A 17,354-nucleotide genomic window follows, 5' to 3' on the forward strand; every position below is an offset into this window, starting at 1 on the left:
CAGAAAATACTTTGACAAGTTCAAATGACTATACAAATATATTTTAGGCACATTAAAAAAAATAGTCAATGTGCCTACATATCTAAACTCAAAATTTTCTGACCTCTAAGGTAATCAAGAAAACACCTAAATTTTTGTCTCTATTTGGAAAGTGGTGAGTTCATTTTGATTATGTAGCATATTAAAAATGATAGATATCTTGTGCAAAAAACACACAAAAATTTCAGAGTTCCTGGACTGCCCCTAGTACATTCCACTAAGGACACTAAGATGAATGCCAACAAGGATTTTTTTTTTAATCTTTCCTTCTTCTCCTTCCTCCACTCTGAAACAATCATCAATTACCCTTATCCACCGGCACCATCTCATCTAAGTTCATTTTCAAGATGAAGTTTCCTCGTTGGATGGTGGCTGTCCAATCCTCCTTCTGTCCATCACTGACTGCCTCAGAGCTGTCCCTGGATTGACAGTTTGAGAGTGAATCAATAATAATTATCTGGCTGCAGCCATGGCGAGCTGTGTAATTCTGCCATGGGACAGCATTGTGCAAACAGAGCTGCATCTCCGGCTGCAGGTTTAAATATGCAGGCTGGGGTTGTCCATTTAGGTGTGCTGATCATGTGATTACCGGGAGGTAGTACTTCTTCCCCTGCTGCATTAAAGCCCTTTCAAATGATACACTCACCTTCTGGGACTCACTGCTGGCTAGCACTGCACTATGTAAAACACTGCCTTCAGGCCCAGGAACATAAATCAGTGATTTAAAGGCACAGCCCTAGGAGAGGAGACATACTTTGCTTGGGGAATGTGTAAGCACAAATAAAAGAATGAGATCTCAGATATGTTTGGGTCTATATTTATTTTACCTTGTCCTAGCCAAAGAAGATAATTGTGTTCTGAAAGTATATGTATCTCAGTTTAAAGATCAGAGTTATTTCTATATTAAAATTTTCTTGATTTGAGAGGAACAAACTCATCATTTCCCATTTGAGCAGGAAAATATTGGCTTTATTGAGTTAAATACAACTTATTTTCTTTTTATTTTTTTAGTTTTTTAAAAAATTTTTATTTCTTTTGAGAGAGAGAGGGAGAAAGAGAGAAAGAGAGAATGAATGGGGGAGGGGCAGAAAGAGAGGGAGAGAGAGAATCCTAAGCAGGCTCCATGCTGTCAGCATCGAACCCAAAGAGGGACTTAAACGGATGAACCGTCAGATCATGACCTGATCCGAAACGAAGAGTCAGTTGCTTAACCCACGAGCCACGCAGGCACCCCTAACTTATTTTCTTTAAAGCAGTTTTAGCATACCTATGTAGAAGATGTTGGTTACTGGTGTGGTTGCTCTTATGAACAGGCAATCACATTTTATTGCTCTCATTTAGGACATTTGAATATTGAAGACTGTGGGATTTCCTTCGTGTTATTTTCTGGGAATCTGTCAAGAAATTAGATGAGGAGGGGTACCTGGGTGGCTCAGTCAGTTAGGCCTCCAAGTCTTGACTTCAACTCAGGTCATGATCTCACGGTTCATGAGATTGAGCCCCACCTCGAGCTCTGTGCTATGTGGAGACTGCTTAGGATTCTCTTTTTCCTTCTCTCTATGTCCCTCCCCTGCTTGTCCTCTCTCTCTCTTAAAATAAATAAATAAACATAAAAAAAAAATTAGAAGAGGGGAAGACCTTGGGGGGCATAATCAGTTTTCTGGCAGAACTCCATTTAGAGGTGGGCACACAAGTAAAATGGGGCAATCACAAATTCCTGGAGGTAGGGATTTTACATTTAGGATAGATAGGTTCATAAAATAACTTATATGTCATTAGCAAATTATGGGGAACAAATGAAAATGGTGTGTTTCACAGCTATATTAACAATGCTGTTTTAGTTTTTATATATTTAAATGTATATAGTTATATGTTTATAATTTTTTGAAGTGAAATGACAAAATATTAGCATTTATTTTATACACTTCTATTTGGTGGGATTCTTACATTATTCCCTATTTTTCTTTAATGTAAAAATCTTCTTAAAATGTAGAAAAATGGAATAGGGTTTGTTGGTATGTAGTAAGTTTCTCATGGTTGGAGGTGATCAAACTAAAGGAGAGTTACTAAGCAAAGATTTCAAGTAGGTTATTTAAAAATTAAGAAATTGCTAGAAAATATGTAAGATTTCTTCTGACTCTAAGATTATAGCATGATTCTCCAGGTTTATAGTGGTTAGAACATCTGGTGGAAGAGACAATGTAGGAGGCACAGGTTACTGGAGAGAAAAATCACTGCCAAGTCTTACATCCTAGTTGTGTTGAACTTTGTCTATACTTGCAGAGTTAGGCACCATTAACAGTTCTTTAACTGATCATTGCTTTATCTCCTTCAGCTATTTTTGCTGGTCCTATAGTTCCTTAGTAGTAAAAGACCTTCTTGAAAAATAGCAGGCATAAAGTTGATTACAGGAAGCTTAGCTATACCTTGAACTGATAACAGGATCAAAGATGAGTGGGGAATGGAGTCTCAGATAAAATAGAAAATTTTTCTTCCTCCTTTTCTTCCTTCCCACCCTTCCTTCCTTTCTTCTTTTTTTCATTCAATCAGCTAACTAAACCATCTACCTAATTAACTACCCTCTGCTTGCAGGGCACATTTATGAACCAGATCAGAATCTTGTCCTTTGAGAATGTGCAGACTAGTAAGGGAGATAAGACATGGAAATATACATTATAGCCCTGTTACACAGGAGGAAGTACTGATTGTCAAACAAAAATACAGAGAAAGTGGCAAAGTGTTTCAGAAACTGGAAAGAAGATTTCCAGCTAGGGGATAATTTTTTAGCTAAACCATTCTGTGATCAAAGTGTCAACCTGCTACTTTTCAATGAATTAATTAACTGTTAAGAAACCAGGGAGACAATTAAAAGACTTGGGAAAAATAAAGTAGTCGTGGGTTAAAAAATTATAAAAGCATAAATATTGGCATAATGAGAACAATTTTAAATGATTAGGAACAATTTTAAATGATCAGGAAAAAGGCCTTAGCAATAGAAATCACATAATAAAATCTTGGAAGTCAATAAAGAAAATGGTGTATTTCCATATAGAAAACTATTCTTTGAGATTTGCAGACTCTCTGCTATTGAGCTGAATGGCAGAAATATCATTCTATTTTAACTTATGAAACTAATACTTTTAATCCTCACCTCTTCCCTGAAGACTTCCAGAGTTCTTACCCTTACAGTGCCAGCTTCCTCTCAACTCTTGAAGCCTCTACTGTTTGCACCATTCACTGGACCTCTAGCACTGTCTTGTATGGCACAGAGGGTCCTTTCAGGTGAGCAAGATGCATTGCTTTACATCTGAAGAAGCATGAAAATGGGCCCGCCCACCAGAACTATACTCATCAAGAAGATTAACATATTCCTTGAATTCAGCTTGGTAATAAACTTCCCAACAATACTGAGAAAGCCTTTAACTGAAGGAGGGTGCTTTGTGGGGTCTGTAGTGCTTTGGCCAATTATCAAGCAATTTCATGCAAAATAACTTTCATTATGGTGAGAAAGTACCAAAGTCCATTGTGGCTACAAGAGTGGTATTACTAAGATTTAACTTGTCTGTGGCTCTTTCTTCTGGCTTCCCTTCAGCCTCACCCCCACTTCTCCTGGGTGGGGGGAAGAGAGAGGCAAGTGGCCTGTAGGTGGGAGGACGCCTTACCGCTGGAGTTAGATTACTCTGATCTTGCAACAGAGCCAGCCAAGGCAGCCTACTCAATTTATTGTGAAGAGAAGAAAGGAATATAGAAAATAGTCAAATGGAGAAGCTGGGACAGGGATTCAATAGGAGACAGGAGGAGCAGCTGTGGCGTGGTAGGAAATGCCCAGAAGGCAGCTGGTCTAAGAAATGGAGTTGGCCCGGGGGTGGTCAAAGTATTTGACATAGAAGCAGAACCAACAGAGCACAAAAAAAGTGACATGCCACCAAGACTGGCTTCATGTGCATGCAACCCATGCAATTGCACAGGCCCTGCACTTACAAGTGTCCCTTGCTTGGTTTCATGAGATGTTGTCTTAAAATTCTCAGTAATTTCTGAACACGGGTTCCCACAGTTTCGTTTTGCACTGAACCCTGAAAATTATGTAGCCAGTCCTACCTGATACAGTGTGCATTTGTTAATGACAAAGATGTCTCATGTGGGCAGTGACAAAGGGTATTCATAATGTTTTGGGAGAGAAAACTGGCTATCTAGATCAACAGAGACCAGATTCTCTGGGCTTGATCTCTCCCATAGAATTCAATACCTTTAAGAGTAGAGCTTGCTCCTGAATCATATCCATAATTTACACTGTATATATCTTAATGTGATGCAAGGCACAATGAACATGTTAATTGATCAAAGAACCAAATGGAAATTAGTTTATTAATATTATTGAAATTAGAATTATGAAGCATGGTTATTCCTTATGTGGTTTTAAGCTCAAAGAAAGTGTACCAACTTTAAATATTTTGCATGGAAGAAAGGAAAGCATGCAAGAAAAGCACAAAGAAAACCACATTAAAAAGTGGCAATATGGTGGCATTATTTTTTCCCGTTTGTTTTCAACAGAGTTTACGCAGTTTGTCCCATATCCTCTTAGCATATTTAGATGACAAAAATCTCTACACATACACATGGAGTGAGTTAATCTCCACATCTTGATGTTTAACGTTTATTTATTTTTGGGACAGAGAGAGACAGAGCATGAACGGGGGAGGAGCAGAGAGAGAGGGAGACACAGAATCGGAAACAGGCTCCAGGCTCTGAGCCATCAGCCCAGAGCCTGATGCGGGGCTCGAACTCACGGACCGCTAGATCGTGACCTGGCTGAAGTCGGACGCTTAACCGACTGCGCCACCCAGGCGCCCCCACATCTTGATGTTTATATAGGGAGGATCATTCTGAGCTTTTAGGGTAGGTCTTTGTCATCTTATATCCCTGAAAAGAGCAGGGAATGGACTCTTGGGGCCAATGGACAAGGCTTTGTGGCATATTTAATGGCTAAAAGTGTTCACCTTGGTGACTAATAGCCTGGCTTTGAAGCCTGGCTCTCCTGCTAACCCACTGTATGAATGTATGTTATTTAACCTCTCTCTCTGCCTTAGCTTCCTCATATATAGATTGGCAATAATCACTGTAACTATCTCACAGAGTTGTTGTAAAGATTAATAAGATGATGCATGTTTTTACACTAGTGGAATGCCCAAGACATAAAAAGTACTGGATAAATATTAATTATAATGATAATTCTCAGAAAAAAAAATAAGAGGAAGAAAAGATTTCCCAGTGAAGCATTCCCAGGTGGACAGGCGATTCATGTGAGCAAAGAGTAAAGATGCTTGGATTTAACCTCAAGGCACCGCTCAGAGTCAGGGAGAATCATCCTCACATGTCCTGTTGCACTTTTCCCATGTTTCTTGAAGGAGGGTACCTTAAAACTGAGAAGGGCAATTTTGCCTTTTGGAGGGCAGACGATGAACTGGGGCTTTGACAGCCCTGCAGCAGCAGAGATGGAAGCATTGTCAGGTGCCACGGTGATGGTGGCAAAATTAGTAGTGGCATCAGGGAGATGATGGTGATTAGCTACAGCAGCCAAGGCATGTACAATGTGACTGGCCCTGGACCTTGGGAAACTTAACCCATTTTCTTTAAGTATAACTTTCTTCATCTGTAAAATAGAAATAATAAAAGTGCCTACCTAATACAAGTGTTGCAAGGATTCACTAAATTGAGGTAATTAAATGAGATAATAAATAATATATGTCAGTGAGTACAGTGCCTTGGACTCAGTAAACAGCAGCTGTTGTTATCCTTAGTATTTCTGTAGACAGTAGTATGGAGAGCTGGGGAGAATAACAATGGCAACATTAAGCCCAGTTCAAGATCAAGTTCTGGCCCAAAGCTCTTTCCAAACCTTCAAACTCTCTCTGGTTCTATACCTTCTATAGTCTGGGTAGCCTTTTTATCGTGAAATTTAAAAAATATAAATATATAAATCTGAAGCATAGCTAAGTCCTCTGTTTCTAAGAAGATCAAGAGTCAGAATTGAGAGCAAATCTTGGATCACTGGGTGACTGTTAGCAACTTATTGAACCTCTCTGAACTTGTTTTTGTTTTTGTTTTCAATATGATAAATGAAGTTCAATGGCATCTACATTACAGAGATGTCATAAAGATCAAAGGAGAGGATGTAAACCAAAGGCCCCTTCTGGTCTCTAAGAAATGTAAACATTTTTTGTACATTTCATGCTAATTATAATTTTGGAGACAATTGGACAGGTATTGTTTCCCCCACTTTATAAATGAGGATGAGACTGGAGGCATTGAATAATTTGCTCAGAATCAATGACTGGTAAAGGACATACGTAGGACTTAGAACTCTTTTTTCTGAGTCCAAACCTCTATCCTCTTTTCAACATTAAAGACTTGAAACCCTTTTTCCATATTAAATTGTAACCCAAATCCAGCATAAAAAACATACCAAGAAGAGGCTATTTCTCTGCCTCTTCCTAATCCTGTCATCACCACCCAGGACTCCAAGAAGCACAATTTGCAAACATTTGCCTTCTGCAGGGAGACTTTCACTCTGTCACCCTCACTCATACCAGCCCTTGAGCTCAGATGTCAATCATATCTGGCAGGAGGTTGAGCCAGGAGACCCTGAGGGCCTCTGATTCTGGCCCTCATCACTTCAGAGCTCAAGACAACACAGACAGGTCACGTTGGGGGTTGTGGAAATGTATGGCCGAGATCCCAGCCAATGTGGGTCTATGTGCTGTCTATGACTCTGGAAAGCCTCAGATGCTACTTTGCATTGGTACCACTTGTGCCTCTTGACTTTCTAGTGAGCTGTGATTCTTTCTGTTTCTAGGGCAAATGGAGAACCTGGAGAATTATTGCTTGGTAAGCAATCAGAAAAGAAACCAGGGTTCAGAAATAGCTTAGTGCTTCCAAGGTTGGTAGAAAAAAAAAAATCCTAGCCAGGCAAATAGCTCAAGGTCAGGATGTGGGCGTCTAGCATTTCTCACTGCAGGGCTGGAGGCCTGTAGAGTCAGGAAGGTTTTGTGTGCTCAGTGGTGGCTTTAGTGACGGCAATGCTGTGAAAGCTCAGACCTTGACCATAGGTTTATAAAAAGCAGATTTCTTGGCTTCTAAAACTATATCTGCTTGTGGAACTTTATTAAGCATAGGCAAAAGCATTCCCCGAGATCAGCAACCTTCTGCTAGAGAGAGAGATTTTGCCAGTGGGGAGAGAGATTTTGGGAGACCCTGGTATATGTTCCCTGAAGTTTGCTGGTTTTCACTCAGAGCCTAGTACGGAGTGTTGGGAAGGTGTGAGGCCTGCTTGAAGAATCCACATCAGCAAATCATACAGGGATTGTGCTTAGGGGGTTTGTTAAGAAGGGGGGCATAACCCTTGCCCCATCTTAGTTTTCTGTAGCTCTTGGTGAGTACATAAGAGATCTCAATAGTTCCTGAGGATCTGCATGCAGGAAGATGGAATTGGAGGCAGGAATCATAGGTTTGCCCAGGTGGGCTTGAGGCAAAGAGAGGGGGCACCTAACCAGGGAGTGTAATTGCAATATGGGGATCCAGGGGAAGTGCTGTTCTTCCAGAGGTCCTCAATAAAGAGACTGCCCCAGGAAAAGCCAGCCAGTTTTTTGCACCTCTTAAATGGAGGCCAGCATTGAGCAGAAGCCCCAGCATCATATGGAAGCAGCATGAGCAAGGGATGCAAGAGACATTCCCAGGGTACAGGTTTGAGGAGATTCTCCCTCTGGGGTTGGGTAAGGGCAGGCTTAGTGCCTTCTTGGTCTCACCCTAGTCCTGATACTAGGAGCCAGGATGCAACAGAGATTTCTGTCTCTCGTACCCCCGTTCCTATTTAGACTCAGGCTGGAGCATCAGGGAGGAGAATGGGACTTGAGAACAAATGCTTCTCCCTCCTGCCTTCTCCTGGAGCCATATTTCTGGTCTGTGTAGGCTGGAGCTTCAAACTGGATATGAAGATGAAGGTTTAAGCTGTCTTGCACTATATTGAAGTAACTGAAAGGGTCTAAAAAATTGTGGAGTTGGGCTAAGATGTCATCAAGGGAGCCACTATCAAACAAAGAGTGGGGGCATTGATATCACACAACTGAAATGTTAATATTAAACAAAAGCAAGTTTATAGAACAACTTATTGAGACTCTTCAAGAAAGAGGTTGCATAAGCTCTTGTCTCTGAAGACGGAGGATAGGGAAGGCAGAGTGGAAAAGAGGTTGAAGGGTGAGAAATTATTGGCTTCTTAAAATTGGTGGTTCTGTGGGGGATTGGGTGACCAGTAAGCCTACATTTGAATCCATCTATAGCTGTAGGATCCAGGCAAATTACTCAGGTCTTCATTTTGTGACTTGAAAATAGGAATAAGAAAATACTTCACAGTGGTGCCATAAAGATAAAATGATAGCACCTGGAATTAGTCTTTGCATCTAAAAGAGTCAATAAATTAGAGTCTCCCTTGGCCTTACCTCTGTGTTTCACCTAAAGAATGGACCTTCCACAGTGAACATGTGTGAGTGAATATGTTTGTGTGTATCAGGCGTGTGTAGGCTGGGGAACAAACTGACTGAGAGGCAGTTTTGGAAAATACAGGACTGGGTGAGGAGGCACTCTAAAGATAAAAACAGCAACATGCTGCCAGTGTGTATAGAAATGTAATCTAAGATTATAAAGTCAAGAAGCATTTGAACAGAGTGCTTAAGTTTAAGTATCACTGAAACTATGGCAGCTCCGTAAAACCTTACAGAAGTTATGTTGGGCACATAAAACAATGTGTTGCTCTCTTCAGTGGTAGTAAATCCATGTACCTAAAGATGGTATAGAGATAAAACAAATAAGCAGTTTTTAAGGTGATTGGACATAACTATGAGGGTCAGAAATGGAACTAGTTCTTATGGAAATTTCTGATGTGTAGAATAGAAATCGTATTTTTGGAAGCTGATATTATGAAAAAGAACCTTATTCCCCTACCAGCCTGCTGTCAAAGAGATTGTGAGGGGCAAAATTTTGGGCTTTGTATCCTAAAGAATGGTCTCTTATGGTATTTTTGAAAATTTATGTCTCACAAAATTCTGTTTTCTTTATGCTTTTTCAGATTTCTGGAAGAAAATATCTCCTGCATTTAAACAATTATGTTTTCTCTTCATAAGTAAAGGGGAGAAATTAAAATAAAACAGCCAGAGGCATTGTAATAATACTCAGAATATTAGGAGGAATGACCACAGGTATAGGGGTGATTAAGGTATAAAACAAATCGCATTTTGACGTGATGTAATATTATGAAAAGACAAATCATTTTGTTTACGCTAATAGAGAAATTAATTTCTCTGCCTTGGGGTTTAGATGTAGAATTACCCCCATCTTTTTCTCTCTCAGCATTTTTTGGGGGGAAGGATAGTTACTATATTGGTTATTCTTGGAAATCCAATACTTTTCTCATTATCATAATAATGGTATTTATGCTGCAGTGTCAGTAGATATGTTTCCTATGGAGATTTCATTTTAAAGTTCTTTGTTCAGACATTTTAAATCCAGCCAGAAATATTTCTAAATATTTTCAGGAATTCTTAAATTACCAACAATCTACATGTATTATAATCAGAGAAGGTGTATACATTTTTATAGGTATATGTGTGCAGTGAATTAACACCAGACTCGAAATTAAAGGAGAGAAACAGGGGATCTAATGAATGCATGAGTGATATGAGAAGCACTTTCTATACTATTTCTTTCCTAGGATATGATTGGCAGTGGGACCTCTTGGCTTAGTACACAAACAGAGGAGATGGGGAAGAGAAGTGCTGGCATTTTACACAGTTTATCTTCCATTATTGTATTTAATTTTTAAAAGGACACCAGAATCCTTTGGGAATTCTATCACTACCTGAAATTCTACCACTTCCACATTTTATTTCAAGTTGATACAGTGATAAAATTTCATATGCCTTTAAACAAAACAATATTGAAAACTTACAAGGACAAACATCCCTTGATAAACGGAAGAGAAATATTCCTGGAAGAAAATGTCTATAGGCTTAACTCTTTATAAACACTATTATTATAGTAACTAGATATAATTCTTTATAACACAATTCCAGAGATCATGGATGGAAGGCATCTCCTGGTCTTAATAGGTTTATGCATAGGTCTTGGGGTGGGGTAGCAAACTGGTAAGTTGTATAGGTGGGCGTTTTGGAGGAGAAGAGATTTGTCTAATATGTACCAAAGTCTTAATTTTGGAGCTGGCATGGTCTTCCACATTCTTCTCACTCAGCAAACATCTTTCTCCGATTCATACATCAATTCATGCCTTGTGGCTTCAATGTTGTGTACTCCTGGGAAAATAGTAACATGGAAGGAAACATTTGCAAACATTTACTCATCTCCATTGGCTCAGTCTAGTTAAGGAGGGAAATACAGCATGCACCAAGTGGATGTTTTTCCAACTGCCAATGAAAACTTAATTCCAGAGCAGACCAAAAAAACGGGTTTCCTGACATGGATCTCTTGGCCTTTTTCACCTACTTGTTAGAAACTCTATCCCTCTCAGGCCCAAATGTACTTCCTTCAAACATTTGTAATGTTGAGCTGAACAATTTCCTGCACTCTCTTCAAACTTTAATCCTCTCTTTTCCAAATCAACCCCAACGGTGGCTATCAGTTGTCAAGGAGCTGATGGGCATAAACACATAGATTCATGTTCCTGTTTCAGCATCAGACTTGTAAATAAAAACAGGCCGTCTTCTGTGGATGCTATATTTTCAGTTAGGCACTAGCATCTTGACTGTGGCTTTTGTTCTTCTAGGTTTCAGTTTCATAAAATCTACCAGGAAATAAATTATTAAAATATCTGGCTAGATCAACTGGAAAGTATATAGATGAATTATAGAAACCAACACTCAAATGAATTTATGACATTTCAGCCCCATTACAACTTTCCTATTGTTTTAACCACCTGGGTATGAGATGCGCTGGGCTGTTAGAATCAATGAATGGAGGCAAGGAGGGGAACACACGTAGTTAAACAACTACCTCATAATAATGAGAGGTACTATAGAAGCTCCACTGGCCTGCAGGAGGCCTGCTTCCAACATCTCATTACTCTTTGGTATAACTGTCTCAGATTTTGCAGACTGTAGTCTTCTCTTTGGTGCAAACTCAGTAACCTTTTTGGCCAGAACACAATGAGCCTTTCAGGCTGGATGTACTTTCAGAGGAAGGTCTTCCTCCTGACAGGGTAAACGTATTCTGATTGCTAGGCTCTGATCTTTTTTAAAATGGTCATAGCAGTAAATTCTTCAGGAACCAAACACCCGGGGTGATCTGAAAGTGTGCTTTACCTACATAAGGAAAAAAAAAAGTCTGCCACTCACTCTTAACAGTAGGCATGTTAATATGCTGGATATTCTGTCAAAACTTCATGCTAACCCTCCTTTTAATGAATTAAAATTTCTATTTGTTTCTTATTGTCTTGTGGAAAAGCTACACAAGATTGTCACTTCTGTGGACTTTTCATTGGGTCTTGACTGGAGACTAAGCTGTAAAAACTCTTAACAGAGATGCCCAGCTAGCAATGATCATAGAGATTTATACTCTGAAAACTTTATCAGAATCAGTGCCTGCAGGAATGGCCTTTTGAAAGTCAGTTAATAATCTAAAGTATTGTAATGCATAGTTGCATTTTTAGCTGCTATTCTTTAAATTTATATCTAATGATGATTTCCTTCTCACCTTAATAAACAGAATTTTCAATTTGCGTTAACATAGGATCTTAAAAATCCTGCAGCAAAGAAACCTATTGAATTCTGTGTATCCCAGTGCTTTCCCATGTTTTGGACTATGGAAGAATTTTGGTTCATTTGACTCATACATATATTTCAAGGACATGGATGTTCCATAAAACTCATTGTGGAAAATTCCAAAGTAAAGTGATTATTAATTTGGGATGCCTGGGTGGCTCAGTTGGTGAAGCATCCGACTCTTGATGTAGGCTTGGTTATGATCTCACAATTAGTTAGGCTGAGCCCTGCATGGGGCTCTTCGCTGACAGTGTGGGCCTGCCTGGGATTCCCTCTCTCTCCCTCTCTCTGTGCCCCTTCTCTGCTTGCTTGCATGCATGCTCTCTCAAAATAAATACAAACTTAAAACAAGAACATATTAATTAAAAAAATAAAAATAAAGTGATTTTTAATTTTAAACAAATGGCTGTATTTAATGCTATCCATCTGAATGGCATGATACCACTTTTAACTGAAGTTGACATCATAATGAACAGTAGGAGATAACTACACTGTAAATCCTCAACAGAATCTTCTCTTTGAAATTTGCCTTCTGTAAAAAACAACAAAAGGAATTATTTTTAGACAAGACCTATCTCTAAGTATTCTTGTTTCTAGTAGATTGGACACTTACACCACTGAACTGTATTAATTTTAAAAATGCACAGACATGTGCTAGGCAAATCTAATCACTATATTAATATCAATTACTTAATCCTTATAACAATACCATGAGGTAGATATGATCCCATCCCATTTTACAGATGAGGGATTAATACACAGAGATTTTAGATAAGTCCAGGTGAGCACAGTAGATGATAAAGCTGGTTTTTGACCCCATGCAGCTGACAGTCAGTGTTTCCTCCTTCTAAACTGGTGCTAGTGGTCTTGGCCTTTTCCTCAGATAAATGGAGTTTCACACAGATTTTCCTCTCTCCCACATCCACACTGACCTGAGTCTCTGAGATTGGGAGGAGCAAGTCAGCAGCCTTCCAGAATAAGGTGAATAAAGTAAGTGGGACTCAGCACAGACCCCACATCTTTTACTTGATGGAGCTGAATTCTAATATTAGGATAGTAACTTTTACCAATTTTTCTTATCTTATTTTTTCCCATGGAGTTTAAATATGGATCATGTTTGGCCTATTTATATTCAATTAGGGAGGTGTGGGGGGCAAGTATTTAAGAATGAGACTCATTGAGCCAAATTTTGGCACTAAGAAGTGGGTGACCTAAAGCAAGCCACTTTTTTCTCTGAGCCTGTTTCCTCCTCTGCAAAATAGGAAAATGAGCTAAGGGACTTCCAAGACCCTGTCTAACCCTATACTTATATATGTGGAATTTATTTTTAAATCGCTTTCTTTATTAAAAGTGATAAGAACTAGGTTGGATAAGGTAAGATTGGAATCACTGAGCAATGTGTCTTTTTCTGTATGTTAATGTTTATATTCCCTGAACTTGATTAAAGAATTCCATGATTAAGGAAATGCCCTGAATGGGGAGACTCTGATGACTCTGAAGGTCCTGATCCCTGATTTTTTTTTTTTTTTTACAAATAAACTTCTCCATAGCTTTGTAACTATTCAAGATAAGTGCCCATCTAGGATCATTCAAGATAAGTACTAATCTAGGATCCACCCAAGTTGGGAGCCCATGAACATCGGGCTATTTTATTCATCAATATACTTACTGTCAATAGTATTTAGCACATAGTAGGGGCATAATAATAATAGATTAATTGAACTCAAGTTGGGAGATTTGATTAAGCATTTAGTCAGTTGGCAATATTTTTTCGAAATTTAACAGTGTAGGCCCCAACAAGCAACCTGAGAGGTGATAGAAAAGACAGGGCCCTGACTGTTTACATCTTTAGAGTTTGATGGTCAAGTTAGTGAAGAGGATGTTTGTGTCTGATGCATTATTTCCTGCACATGTTTTCTGTTCTTATCTTCTTATTTAAAAAGTACACCAAAAAAAGTAATACAAATCTTAGTAAGACTGGCAAAGACTAAAGGAAATACTGTATACCCAAATATGAAATTAGAATGTCAAGCTGGAGTATCTAAAAGTGCTTATGTGATGGAGGGCTCAAGACTCATGCTTCACTCTATGACAAGAGTGACACAATCAAGTCACAAAATATTCATTCTCTTCAGGACAAACCCCAGATGGTGTACTTCTTCCACTGTCAGACATTAATGAGATTGAGGGGGATATGACCTGTTGGTAGACTCTCATGGCAACTGATGAAAAAAAATCTGACACCATTTATTGAGGCATAAAACTTAGTATCTTGGGCATACTCCAACAGAAAATTTAACTTAGCCAAAACTTCTGAAAATAAAAAGTGAGATTAGATAATTTTTTTTAATGGTGGAAGTATCTCATTCAAATGAAAAGGAATTGACTGTAAATCTACATTTCCTTGGTACAAATTGGAGTTTATTAGTATAATTCATCAAATTAGGAAGCAAAGTTGATTAGTTATTTGATTGAGACTGCATTGATTAAGGACTTGGAAAAAGCTATAAATCTAATCAAGGAAAACATCCTTCCACATGGGAAAAGTACAACATGGGTTGACATTTAGAAGACAGTGGCTTTTTATAGCAGCTTTTATTTAATATGCAGAATTATAAAAATTACCAGTTTTGGATTTAACATCACAACTCTTAGGAATCTATCTTAACAGAGTCTGAAGAAAAGTGCTAGTAGTTTCCTAGGAAAATAAAACTCGCAAAATCTTCCTCCTTTTAAGTGAAGTGAAAGTAGAACAATAATCTTGGGCCTTTGCTCCAGTTAGATATTTAATTCAGACAAGACTGACCCCACTGTTGCCTCAGAATGCTGTGGTTCTCCCTTCTTTCGGCACCTCTCTGTGTGTGCATGGTTTGGGTAATTATTTAAACCTTTTTCTTCATTTCTGTGTGTGCAGATATAGCCTTTATGGATGAGGAATGATGAAGCATTTGTTTTTAGAAAATAAAATGCTGCCCTTTCACTCAAAACATTTTCCCCTGGAGAGCCTCCACAGATCAAACATATTCTTTTTCACAATTGAACCAATCCTTGCAAAAGCTGTGACCACAGTTTTTGATTTATTTTGGCCTGTGATGAAAGGCAAGCACTTTCAAAACGATTCCACCAATGGCTGTCACTAGGGAGAACACCCTGGGTGGAAATGCGGAAAACATTTTGAAAGATGGAAAGGTGCAAATATGCTCTCTGTTAAAATGCACTTTCTGTTGGGATTCTGCCACTTGAAAATATTCACAATATCTTGCACGATTTTAAAATATTTACAGCCATTGTATGCCTAGCCAGACTACATAGGCTGTTACTTCCCAGAGCTTTGAAATCTACTTAGAGCTGTATCTTCTAATTCAGGCTGGAAATTATTCTATCAAGGCAGAGACTTCCTCCTGACCAACGCCCATATAGCTAACACATACTGTCAGCAATTCTGTCTGAATACATCCTGTGTGTGGCCGCTTCTCCCACCTTAGCCCAAGATAATATCACCTCAGCAGGAACAACTGTAAAGGTTCCAAAAGGATGTTCCTACTTTCACACCAACCCTCTTTTAAAGTTTAGTTGTATGTGGCACCCAGCTTTTGAAACATGTGATTTCTCATCACCCTCGATGGCTTCCCATCACACTTGGAATAAAGTTCACAGTACTTACAAATCCTGCATGATCTTGGCTCTGCCTCTCAGACCTTATTTCTACTCTCTTAGCTCACTCTGCTATAGACACTCTGTTCTTTTTTTTTTTCTGTTTCTCAAAACATGCCAAGCAAGTTTCTGCCTCAAGACCTTTGTTGCTCCCTTAGCCTGGAGGCCTATTCTGTCAAGAATTTATCTGGCTCTTGCCCTCACCTAGTTATTAGATCCCTACTCCAGGACACCTCCTCGGAGAAGCATTTCTCCTCCTGACTGCTTTATTTTTATTTTGTATCCTGCTTTATTCTTCAAAGCACATTGCACTACTTGGTATATAATTTATTCATTTGTGTTATTGTCTGTCTCCGAACCTAAGATTATAGCCCCTTGAGGGGAGGGACTTTATCTCTTGTTCATTACCATGTCCACTTCACATACTAGAGAATGAAAAAAATGTTTTCAATAAGTGAATTTATGAATCTACTAGTATAACTTCTTCAATGTCTGTATTATCTCGTGACGGCTGCCATAACAAAGTATCACAAACTGAGTGGCTTAAACAGCAAAGATGTATTGTCTCACAGTTCTGAAGGCCAGAAGCCTTACTTAAGGTATCCACAGGGTTGGTTCCTTCTGAGGGCTGTGAGGAAGAATCTCCTATGCCTGTCCCCTCTGGTGGCTTATTGGCAATCTTTGGTGTTCCTTGGCTCATGGAAGCATCACCCTGATCTCTCCTTTCATTGTCATATTACATTCTCTCTGTGGGCGTGTCTTTGTCTCCAAATTTCTCCTTTTTATAAGGACACCAGTCATATTAGATTAGGGCCACCTTTCTCCCATATGATTTCATCTTAACTAATTAGATTTGCAGTGTTCCTATTTCCAAAAAGATAAAAAGTCACATTCTGAAGTACTAGGGGTTTGGACAGCAACATATAAATTAGGGGAGGCCACAAGTGAACCTTTAGCAATGCCCCTCCATAGTATTGTAGTCTGGCCTGGGTATCTAAGTATCTGACTGACATTCAACCCTTGCTTTGCAAATGAACTTTAAAGACAAAACTTGTGGTTGAATTAGGGATTGAGCTTGTACTTAGTTTCTTTAGCACTTCAGTTGTTGGGGAAGAGGATTGATTTCTCTACTGACAGCAGTTGGTTACCATCCATGGGGTTCGTGTTTCTCTCTCAGTAGAAGATGACTTTGTTCCACATGAGGAAATGTTCTGGGTAGGATGACAGGGCTTGTGGATTCTTGCAGTGTCAGCTAATCCCTTCCTGTATACCTGTACCCTTGAGGATGCTGTCATTGGTTTCTCACAGTACCCCAAATCTTAAGAGCACCCAGTAAAGATCTGAGGAAAACAGTTTGTGTGATGAGTGAGTATAAATTTCTTTATGTTCTTTATGTTTACAAGAGTTTATACTGTCACATTAGCCCACACTCGACTTTTAACATTTGCCAAAATTTTAGATGATTTCTTCTTACCTGCTTATATGGCAGCTGATACATCTTGCTCCCATGCTGAGCCAGTCTGCACGGCCTATCTCTTCTTGGCACTGTCTCTTCTGGTAATCAAGCTGCTTGTTTTGTGCTGTAACACTAGCTCTCCCCGAGGTCAAAAAAAGAGTTATGGGGGGGGGCACCCAGGTGTCTCAGTTGGTTAATCAGCTGACACTTGATTTCAACTCAGGTCATGATCTAAAGGTTTGTGAGTTCAAGCCCTGCATCAGGCTCTGCAATGAGAATGTGGAGCCTGCTTGGGATTCTCTCTCTCCTTCTCTCTCTGCCCACCCCTCTCTCTCTCAAAATAAATAAATAATTTTTTTTTTTTAAAAAGAGTTATGATTTTT

This window comes from Puma concolor, chromosome B3 (genome assembly GCF_028749965.1).
Source record: "Puma concolor isolate L17-30 chromosome B3, mPumCon1.1.hap2, whole genome shotgun sequence".
NCBI classification, from domain to species: domain Eukaryota; kingdom Metazoa; phylum Chordata; class Mammalia; order Carnivora; family Felidae; genus Puma; species Puma concolor.